Source organism: Nansenia antarctica, assembly GCF_963989245.1.
Source record: "Nansenia antarctica genome assembly, chromosome: 1".
Taxonomy (NCBI): Eukaryota; Metazoa; Chordata; class Actinopteri; order Argentiniformes; family Microstomatidae; genus Nansenia; species Nansenia antarctica.
The window spans coordinates 113526048-113538547 of record NC_137674.1 but is presented as its reverse complement, the minus strand read 5'-3'; the positions used below and the strand labels follow the sequence as shown (position 1 = coordinate 113538547).

The following is a 12500-nucleotide window of genomic DNA, read 5'->3' as shown; positions in this document are numbered from 1 at the left end:
ACATGCCTAGAGAGGCAGACTACAGATATAACATGCCTAGAGAGGCAGACTACAGATATAACATGTCTAGAGAGGCAGACTACAGATATAACATGTCTAGAGAGGCAGACTACATATATAACATGCCTAGAGAGGCAGACTACAGATATAACATGTCTAGAGAGGCAGACTACAGATATAACATGTCTAGAGAGGCAGACTACAGATATAACATGTCTAGAGAGGCAGACTACATATATAACATGCCTAGAGAGGCAGACTACAGATATAACATGTCTAGAGAGGCAGACTACAGATATAACATGCCTAGAGAGGCAGACTACAGATATAACATGTCTAGAGAGAGACAGACTACAGATATAACATGCCTAGAGAGGCAGACTACAGATATAACATGTCTAGAGAGACAGACTACAGATATAACATGCCTAGAGAGGCAGACTACAGATATAACATGCCTAGAGAGGCAGACTACAGATATAACATGCCTAGAGAGACAGACTACAGATATAACATGCTTAGAGAGACAGACTACAGATATAACATGCTTAGAGAGGCAGACTACAGATATAACATGCCTAGAGAGGCAGACTACAGATATAACATGCCTAGAGAGACAGACTACAGATATAACATGCTTAGAGAGGCAGACTACAGATATAACATGTCTAGAGAGACAGACTACAGATATAACATGTCTAGAGAGACAGACTACAGATATAACATGCCTAGAGAGGCAGACTACAGATATAACATGCTTAGAGAGGCAGACTACAGATATAACATGTCTAGAGAGGCAGACTACAGATATAACATGCTTAGAGAGACAGACTACAGATATAACATGTCTAGAGAGAGACAGACTACAGATATAACATGTCTAGAGAGGCAGACTACAGATATATCATGCCTAGAGAGACAGACTACAGATATAACATGCCTAGAGAGGCAGACTACAGATATAACATGCCTAGAGTGACAGACTACAGATATAACATGCCTAGAGAGAGGCAGACTACAGATATAACATGTCTAGAGAGGCAGACTACAGATATAACATGCCTAGAGAGGCAGACTACAGATATAACATGCTTAGAGAGACAGACTACAGATATAACATGGTTAGAGAGACAGACTACAGATATAACATGTCTAGAGAGGCAGACTACAGATATAACATGCTTAGAGAGGCAGACTACAGATATAACATGCCTAGAGAGGCAGACTACAGATATAACATGCCTAGAGAGGCAGACTACAGATATAACATGTCTAGAGAGACAGACTACAGATATAACATGCCTAGAGAGAGACAGACTACAGATATAACATGCTTAGAGAGGCAGACTACAGATATAACATGCCTAGAGAGGCAGACTACAGATATAACATGTCTAGAGAGGCAGACTACAGATATAACATGCCTAGAGAGGCAGACTACAGATATAACATGTCTAGAGAGGCAGACTACAGATATAACATGTCTAGAGAGAGGCAGACTACAGATATAACATGCCTAGAGAGAGGCAGACTACAGATATAACATGCCTAGAGAGAGACAGACTACAGATATAACATGTCTAGAGAGGCAGACTACAGATATAACATGTCTAGAGAGAGGCAGACTACAGATATAACATGCCTAGAGAGGCAGACTACAGATATAACATGCCTAGAGAGAGACAGACTACAGATATAACATGTCTAGAGAGACAGACTACAGATATAACATGTCTAGAGAGGCAGACTACAGATATAACATGCTTAGAGAGGCAGACTACAGATATAACATGTCTAGAGAGAGACAGACTACAGATATAACATGCTTAGAGAGACAGACTACAGATATAACATGTCTAGAGAGAGGCAGACTACAGATATAATATGTCTAGAGAGGCAGACTACAGATATAACATGTCTAGAGAGACAGACTACAGATATAACATGTCTAGAGAGGCAGACTACAGATATAACATGCCTAGAGAGGCAGACTACAGATATAACATGCCTAGAGAGGCAGACTACAGATATAACATGCCTAGAGAGACAGACTACAGATATAACATGTCTAGAGAGGCAGACTACAGATATAACATGTCTAGAGAGGCAGACTACAGATATAACATGCTTAGAGAGACAGACTACAGATATAACATGTCTAGAGAGGCAGACTACAGATATAACATGCCTAGAGAGACAGACTACAGATATAACATGTCTAGAGAGGCAGACTACAGATATAACATGCCTAGAGAGGCAGACTACAGATATAACATGCCTAGAGAGGCAGACTACAGATATAACATGCTTAGAGAGACAGACTACAGATATAACATGCCTAGAGAGAGGCAGACTACAGATATAACATGCCTAGAGAGGCAGACTACAGATATAACATGCCTAGAGAGACAGACTACAGATATAACATGCCTAGAGAGAGACAGACTACAGATATAACATGTCTAGAGAGGCAGACTACAGATATAACATGCTTAGAGAGAGACAGACTACAGATATAACATGCTTAGAGAGAGACAGACTACAGATATAACATGTCTAGAGAGGCAGACTACAGATATAACATAATTAGAGAGAGACAGACTACAGATATAACATGCTTAGAGAGGCAGACTACAGATATAACATGCCTAGAGAGGCAGACTACAGATATAACATGTCTAGAGAGGCAGACTACAGATATAACATGCCTAGAGAGGCAGACTACAGATATAACATGCCTAGAGAGAGAGACAGACTACAGATATAACATGCTTAGAGAGGCAGACTACAGATATAACATGCCTAGAGAGGCAGACTACAGATATAACATGTCTAGAGAGGCAGACTACAGATATAACATGCCTAGAGAGGCAGACTACAGATATAACATGTCTAGAGAGGCAGACTACAGATATAACATGCTTAGAGAGACAGACTACAGATATAACATGCCTAGAGAGAGACAGACTACAGATATAACATGCTTAGAGAGGCAGACTACAGATATAACATGCCTAGAGAGGCAGACTACAGATATAACATGCTTAGAGAGGCAGACTACAGATATAACATGTCTAGAGAGGCAGACTACAGATATAACATGCTTAGAGAGAGACAGACTACAGATATAACATGCTTAGAGAGGCAGACTACAGATATAACATGCCTAGAGAGGCAGACTACAGATATAACATGCTTAGAGAGGCAGACTACAGATATAACATGTCTAGAGAGGCAGACTACAGATATAACATGCTTAGAGAGAGACAGACTACAGATATAACATGCTTAGAGAGGCAGACTACAGATATAACATGCCTAGAGAGGCAGACTACAGATATAACATGTCTAGAGAGGCAGACTACAGATATAACATGCCTAGAGAGGCAGACTACAGATATAACATGCCTAGAGAGAGACAGACTACAGATATAACATGTCTAGAGAGGCAGACTACAGATATAACATGCCTAGAGAGGCAGACTACAGATATAACATGTCTAGAGAGGCAGACTACAGATATAACATGCCTAGAGAGAGACAGACTACAGATATAACATGCCTAGAGAGAGACAGACTACAGATATAACATGCTTAGAGAGGCAGACTACAGATATAACATGCCTAGAGAGGAAGACTACAGATATAACATGTCTAGAGAGGCAGACTACAGATATAACATGCCTAGAGAGGCAGACTACAGATATAACATGTCTAGAGAGGCAGACTACAGATATAACATGCTTAGAGAGACAGACTACAGATATAACATGCCTAGAGAGAGACAGACTACAGATATAACATGCTTAGAGAGGCAGACTACAGATATAACATGCCTAGAGAGGCAGACTACAGATATAACATGCTTAGAGAGGCAGACTACAGATATAACATGTCTAGAGAGGCAGACTACAGATATAACATGCTTAGAGAGGCAGACTACAGATATAACATGCCTAGAGAGAGACAGACTACAGATATAACATGTCTAGAGAGGCAGACTACAGATATAACATGTCTAGAGAGAGACAGACTACAGATATAACATGCTTAGAGAGGCAGACTACAGATATAACAAGTCTAGAGAGGCAGACTACAGATATAACATGCCTAGAGAGGCAGACTACAGATATAACATGCCTAGAGAGGCAGACTACAGATATAACATGTCTAGAGAGGCAGACTACAGATATAACATGCCTAGAGAGAGGCAGACTACAGATATAACATGCCTAGAGAGACAGACTACAGATATAACGTGTCTAGAGAGACAGACTACCAGATATAACATGCCTAGAGAGGCAGACTACAGATATAACATGCTTAGAGAGACAGACTACAGATATAACATGCTTAGAGAGAGACAGACTACAGATATAACATGCTTAGAGAGAGACAGACTACAGATATAACATGTCTAGAGAGGCAGACTACAGATATAACATGCTTAGAGAGAGACAGACTACAGATTTAACATGCCTAGAGAGACAGACTACAGATATAACATGCCTAGAGAGGCAGACTACAGATATAACATGCTTAGAGAGGCAGACTACAGATATAACATGCCTAGAGAGGCAGACTACAGATATAACATGCCTAGAGAGGCAGACTACAGATATAACATGCCTAGAGAGAGACAGACTACAGATATAACATGTCTAGAGAGACAGACTACAGATATAACATGCCTAGAGAGGCAGACTACAGATATAACATGCCTAGAGAGGCAGACTACAGATATAACGTGTCTAGAGAGACAGACTACCAGATATAACATGTCTAGAGAGGCAGACTACAGATATAACATGCCTAGAGAGGCAGACTACAGATATAACATGCCTAGAGAGGCAGACTACAGATATAACATGCCTAGAGAGGCAGACTACAGATATAACATGCCTAGAGAGGCAGACTACAGATATAACATGCCTAGAGAGGCAGACTACAGATATAACATGCTTAGAGAGGCAGACTACAGATATAACATGCTTAGAGAGGCAGACTACAGATATAACATGCCTAGAGAGAGACAGACTACAGATATAACATGCTTAGAGAGGCAGACTACAGATATAACATGTCTAGAGAGGCAGACTACAGATATAACATGCTTAGAGAGAGACAGACTACAGATATAACATGCCTAGAGAGGCAGACTACAGATATAACATGTCTAGAGAGAGGCAGACTACAGATATAACATGTCTAGAGAGGCAGACTACAGATATAACATGTCTAGAGAGGCAGACTACAGATATAACATGCTTAGAGAGACAGACTACAGATATAACATGCCTAGAGAGAGACAGACTACAGATATAACATGCTTAGAGAGACAGACTACAGATATAACATGCTTAGAGAGACAGACTACAGATATAACATGTCTAGAGAGACAGACTACAGATATAACATGCCTAGAGAGACAGACTACAGATATAACATGCCTAGAGAGACAGACTACAGATATAACATGCCTAGAGAGGCAGACTACATATATAACATGCCTAGAGAGGCAGACTACAGATATAACATGCTTAGAGAGGCAGACTACAGATATAACATGTCTAGAGAGGCAGACTACAGATATAACATGTCTAGAGAGGCAGACTACAGATATAACATGTCTAGAGAGACAGACTACAGATATAACATGCCTAGAGAGGCAGACTACATATATAACATGCCTAGAGAGGCAGACTACAGATATAACATGCTTAGAGAGGCAGACTACAGATATAACATGTCTAGAGAGGCAGACTACAGATATAACATGTCTAGAGAGGCAGACTACAGATATAACATGTCTAGAGAGGCAGACTACAGATATAACATGCCTAGAGAGAGACAGACTACAGATATAACATGCTTAGAGAGGCAGACTACAGATATAACATGTCTAGAGAGGCAGACTACAGATATAACATGTCTAGAGAGGCAGACTACAGATATAACATGTCTAGAGAGGCAGACTACAGATATAACATGCCTAGAGAGGCAGACTACAGATATAACATGCCTAGAGAGGCAGACTACAGATATAACATGCCTAGAGAGGCAGACTACAGATATAACATGTCTAGAGAGAGACAGACTACAGATATAACATGCCTAGAGAGACAGACTACAGATATAACATGCCTAGAGAGACAGACTACAGATGTAACATGCTTAGAGAGACAGACTACAGATATAACATGTCTAGAGAGGCAGACTACAGATATAACATGCCTAGAGAGAGACAGACTACAGATATAACATGTCTAGAGAGACAGACTACAGATATAACATGCCTAGAGAGACAGACTACAGATGTAACATGCTTAGAGAGACAGACTACAGATATAACATGCCTAGAGAGAGACAGACTACAGATATAACATGTCTAGAGAGACAGACTACAGATATAACATGCTTAGAGAGGCAGACTACAGATATAACATGCCTAGAGAGGCAGACTACAGATATAACATGCCTAGAGAGACAGACTACAGATATAACATGTCTAGAGAGACAGACTACAGATATAACATTCATAGAGAGACAGACTACAGATATAACATGCCTAGAGAGGCAGACTACAGATATAACATGCTTAGAGAGGCAGACTACAGATATAACATGCCTAGAGAGGCAGACTACAGATATAACATGCCTAGAGAGACAGACTACAGATATAACATGTCTAGAGAGGCAGACTACAGATATAACATGCCTAGAGAGAGACAGACTACAGATATAACATGTCTAGAGAGGCAGACTACAGATATAACATTCATAGAGAGGCAGACTACAGATATAACATGCCTAGAGAGAGACAGACTACAGATATAACATGTCTAGAGAGGCAGACTACAGATATAACATGCCTAGAGAGACAGACTACAGATATAACATGCCTAGAGAGACAGACTACAGATATAACATGCCTAGAGAGAGACAGACTACAGATATAACATGCCTAGAGAGGCAGACTACAGATATAACATGCCTAGAGAGGCAGACTACAGATATAACATGCCTAGAGAGAATACTGTTCTCTTCTGTCCTGCTCAGTTCATATGACAACATTGTTGGTTAGGGTCAGGGTGTAATGTGACCAGATAAGGTGTTGTGGTGAGCAAAACTGCATGAATTTTAACAAATAATACATTATCTCCAATGGTAGTGGCCATGTCTATAATACATATATATATATATATATGTTACGGTACATGTGGGAATACAGTACATGTGGGAAAACTAGGGTTAGGGTTAGGTGCTACGTCGATTTGGTACATGCTGGCATGTCTAACCCTAACCCTAATCCTATCCCTAACCCTAACCTTAACCGTAGCACCCTAGCACCTAACCCTAGTTTTCCCACATGTACCGTATTCCCACATGTACCGTAACATATATATATATATTTTGCACCCCTTTGGTGGTTCACTTCCCACAATGCCTCTGCACATTTGGACCATGGCTAGGCCATTATGAGCCAAGTATGCGTATTGCCCTGTAAACAGTCTTATCAGCACAGCTAGGGGTAGGGCTAGGGAGGGCTAGGGAGGGTCTTGTTTAGTGTGGAGCGCGTGCTTTCATCACCTGCCTCTTACGTTCTCACAACCAGGGTCAGGTCAGAGGTGGTCAGGTCAGAGGTCAGAGGTGGTGACTGATTTCTTTTCCTTTTTCCGTGTTTTAAATGTGTTGAATACAAATGCAGAAATGACTCTAACTGGTTTGTTTCCTGCCCCAGGCCAAGGTGAATGAAGAATCTCCTTTTGCCCATCACTGAAAATGACGGACTTGACAAGACCAAGCTAAAGATAAAGACCCTAAAGCCTGGAGATGAATGATTATACAGCAGATGTTTCTACCAAGGTTCAGACTGTGTTCAGGTCTGTGGTGTGTTCAGGTCTGCTGGTGTTCACGGCTTTAAAGCAGCTCTGTGATACAGTATCTAGTTTCAGGTCGGTCAACACAGGGTGAACTTTAGTTCAAACAAATGAATAGATTAATAGATGCAACAATGCAGTCTGGTAATGGAAGATGCACAGACAAGGTACAACTTAAACACCAAGGTTCTACCTGGACATACTCAACATTTCTGCTGTAAACTGTAAACAAGACAAATAATGCTATTGTTCTGAGTAAATAATAAATTGTATTTAATTCAAATATGTCCCTTCTCTTCATATGATAATTAGACATTTGCATTCAACAACAACACAATCATTTCAGCTTTTATAATTAGGCCAATAAACATGACTGAACCACAACATACTGGAAGGAAAGCCACGAGCGCCAATCTTCATCCATGTCCGCGGTCACTTCTGGAGGAGGAGAAGACTGAGGACCCAGGGGCCCCCCTATCCGGACCCGGACCTGGAACCCATACACATACATGATTGAGATTAGGGAGTGTTTTCTATTTTTAATCGGCGCAGCTTCTCTAGCCTTTACGGCATTGGTTTAGCGGCCCAGGAGCATGCGTTGTAAATAATCTCACGTGATGCTATACACACACACACACACACACACACACACACACACACACACACACACACACACACACACACACACACACGCACACGTAATAAACGATCTAATAGCCCAAATGATCGATCCACCAGAATCATAACACATTAATTCACTGTCCAACAACATGCAAAAAATTAATATTTTTTGTTTTACTGACGGAGGTTGTGAAGGAGGGTGGGAGGGTGCGAGCTGAAACCTTACCTGAGGGGGAAACAGAGTTTTGTGGGTAAAGTCAACTAAATACTAGATTGTTTATTATAAATTGGTTGAGACTGTTATGATGTGAAGTAGCGTTAACAAACAAAAAAGAACAGTAATGAAACTCTCAAATTAAGCACTTTATTTTAAAATAGTGACATAGAAAACAAACAAGACTGAACAGATATACAGACAATAAAAAAGAAGTTACGGTGATGTGTGTGTTGATATAAACGTCTTTCTTTTTTTAACTGTTTTTTTTATTTATATACGCAGCCCTTATTTTACTTGAAATGTATTAATTATTGTTGTATTATTTATAATCCCCCCTGTTTAATGTGAAAACTGACAATAAATATTTACACTTTCTTTCTTTGATTATTATTTTACTTTGAATGTAAAGTAAACACCCCTGCTCTGAAGTTGTAACTTTATTAACGGCGCGTCCCTCATAATGGGCTGCACGCGTTTATTGTTTACGTCCACTAACGTATCCTGTCTTGGCTGCGTTCGTTAATTCTCTATGGAAATCTGATCAGCACTCATGGAATGCCTCTTGTCCAATCAAATTACTTGGTCAATTTATGACGTTGAACCCAGTGTGCGTTCCGGCGCTCTCAGAGCAAATTGACGAACGCACCTCTTGTCACACTATCAACGTCACTCACAAGGAGAGCCTGGCTGCTGCAGAGTTTGAAGTCTAAAGCCTAAATAGCTCAAAGCAATAAAACATAATAATAAAAGATGTTCCTGGATTATAAATGCACCGTGCTGCACCGTGGAGGCAGACTCCAAGGGACGGGGTTCACGGGAAAACTCCAGAAGTCGAGCGAGTGAAAAGGTGAGTGGAACTTCAGAGAGACGAGCTGATATGAAACATCCCAGAATGAGACTATGTCTCTCTGGACGGGATTGACCTTCTAATTATCCACGCAAAAAATAATAATAATGTGCTAGGCCTGTAATGTAAACGGTATTTATGTATAAAGTAGGTTTATTAGCCTGCTATCACATTTAGAGACACAGTATGTTTCATTAACAGATAGGTTATTGTATCTCAGTGAAATAATTAATTTTCAAGTGCACTAGGCTCCATGTTTACTAATAAGAGACAGATGTATAATATTTCCACAATGCAGTGAGTCTACATAGGCTTTTATTCCTACATTAGAGACATGTTCATGTGTCTCAAGCAGAAATGTAGGCTATTCTATACACTGTCAGTATAAGCAATTATGATGTATCAACTCTGGTTACACATTTGTTGAAATGTTGATGTTGAACACATTTTTAAAATATTAAATATTCAGTTTCCTTCCTTTCCTAATTGATAGGTTTGCCTTGTATCTGCACCTTCTGTTAGCATGCTGTGCTAGTCTATTCAGAAGCTCAGACTGGTATAAAGGCAGATAATAAGAGTTGATACAATAGTTAAAATATGGAGAATAATAGTTTGCTAATGCTTTGTGTGTGAGGACTGTTTAGATTCAGTGTTCTGAACACTCAAAGACTTTTATACAGCTCTAAGTTGCTGCTCGGAAGTCAAACATTACCATAGGAATTTGGAATGTGTTTTCCCCAAAATATGTATACATTCCCTCCCTCCCTCCCTCCCCCCATCTCTCTTTATCTCCCCCTCTTCCTGTTCCTCTGTCGCTTTCTTTTTCTTTTTCTTTATCCCGGCTTCTAACCTCTTTATCTCTCTCACTCACTCTCTCTCTCTCTCTATCTCACACACACACTCACACACTCTCTCTCTCTCTCTCTCTCTCTCTCTCTCTCTCTCTCTCTCACACACACACACTCATACTCACACTCACACACTCACACACTCACTCACTCTCTCTCTATCTCACAAACTCACACACTCAATCACTCTCTATCTCACACACTCACTCACTCACACACTCACACTCACTCACTCTCTCTCTCTCTCTCTCTCACACACTCACACTCACTCACTCACTCTCTCTCTATCTCACACACTCACACACTCACTCACTCACTCACTCTCTCTCTCTCTCTCTCTCTCTCTCTCACACACTCACACTCACTCACTCACTCTCTCTCTATCTCACACACTCACACACTCACTCACTCACTCTCTCTCTCTCACACACACTCATACTCACACTCACACACTCACACACTCACTCACTCTCTCTCTCTCTCTCACACACACACACACACACACACACACACACACACACACACACACACACACACACACACACACACACACACACACACACACACACACTCTTCTCGTGATTCATGATTGAGTATACACAACACCTTCAGCCTCAGTAATGGGTATGCAGTTTATAAACAACAATTAACTCTCACACACACACACACACACACACACACACACACACACACGCGTGTGCGCGTGCGCACACACACACACACACACACACACACACACACACACACACACATTTGTGATTAAAAGTAAGTAAAATTAAAGTCACTTTTTAATCATCTAAAAATGATATTCAGTAGATTAGGCTACATAACAGTATGCCTGCATTTCTGCACAGTAAACTCCTGAGACCACCCGTTGTGTCCTCTAGATGGCGCTATACGACAGTACTCTCAACATTCCTCTGCTGATCCTCAAACAAAAGATGCAATCTGAATGACTGTGTGCTTAGTCAATATTTACACGTGGCCCGAGGTTTACATTTCCATCTTAACCAGTTAGCAGACGCTTTTGTCCAGAAGCGACTTGCAATTCGAGATGACAGAGACAGACTGTCTCTGTCATCTGGAGTAATTTAAGGCTAAGTGTCTTACTCAAGGGCACACTAGAGGTGGTGTTCCCAGGTGGGATTTGAACTCGTGACCTCATGATCATCAGTCACTATCCACTAGGCCGCCACTACTAACTCACTAGCCAAACACACCCGTCTTGTTCACGGCTTATCTCAGTTATTGACATGGTTGTCTTGGCGACCTTTATGCTCTAACATGTCTGGATTCTGTCCTATAAATCCTTTATCAAACTGTAACCCTTTACAAATAATGAACTTTTGTGAAATATCCAAACTTTATTCCTTAAACATTCTATGCATTCTAATGTATAGGCTTACAGCAATAGAATAAATGTTAAGACACAATAATATTGTGGGATTGGTTACTCTGTTCAATGATCATTTGAATTCACGATATATAATAATAATAATAATAATACTTTTATTTGTATATATATAGGCCTGCCCACTGATTCTTGAAGAATATGATAAGAATGTAGTAAAAACATATAGCGGGCTAAATTAACATGGGAAACCTACAAACATTTTAAGATACCACATTTAAAGTTCTTCAAAAGCAGTTTTACAGGTCTGAGGTTCATGTTAACATTTAGAAAATGTGAGAGCGCTACATATATAATATATCATATATACATATATAATATATAATATATAGTCTATACATATATCAATCAAGTTTGATTGACTGATTGATCCCTGTCATCAGCCCATCGTGAGCGATCACACATACGTTGTATAACACTAGGCTATGACAGTACAGAGTCTTTTTTTACTAGTATTGTTTTTAGTATCTTTTACTGTTCTTATCAACTTCAAATGGTTCTGTCAGCCTTGTAAGCAGATAAACATGTCTTCTATGACACGGCCATGCGTCACTACACAGAGACTGACACCTGATAGTAGATCGTTACTACGAGCCGTGGCATGCACTCTCGTTAAGAAGGTGCCTGGGAGAGGGAGAGGGTTAATATTTGACACTTGACTTGGTACTGAAGACTG

At 40.3% G+C, this 12500-nt stretch overlaps 1 protein-coding gene across 1 annotated transcript in view; it reads left to right on the top strand.

Moving 5' to 3' along the window:
• The window catches only part of pde4cb (phosphodiesterase 4C, cAMP-specific b), a gene marked incomplete at both ends in the record, with an annotated part of 122498 nt that overhangs the window by 1636 nt on the left and 108362 nt on the right, over positions 1 to 12500 (top strand). The window lies entirely within an intron of this gene.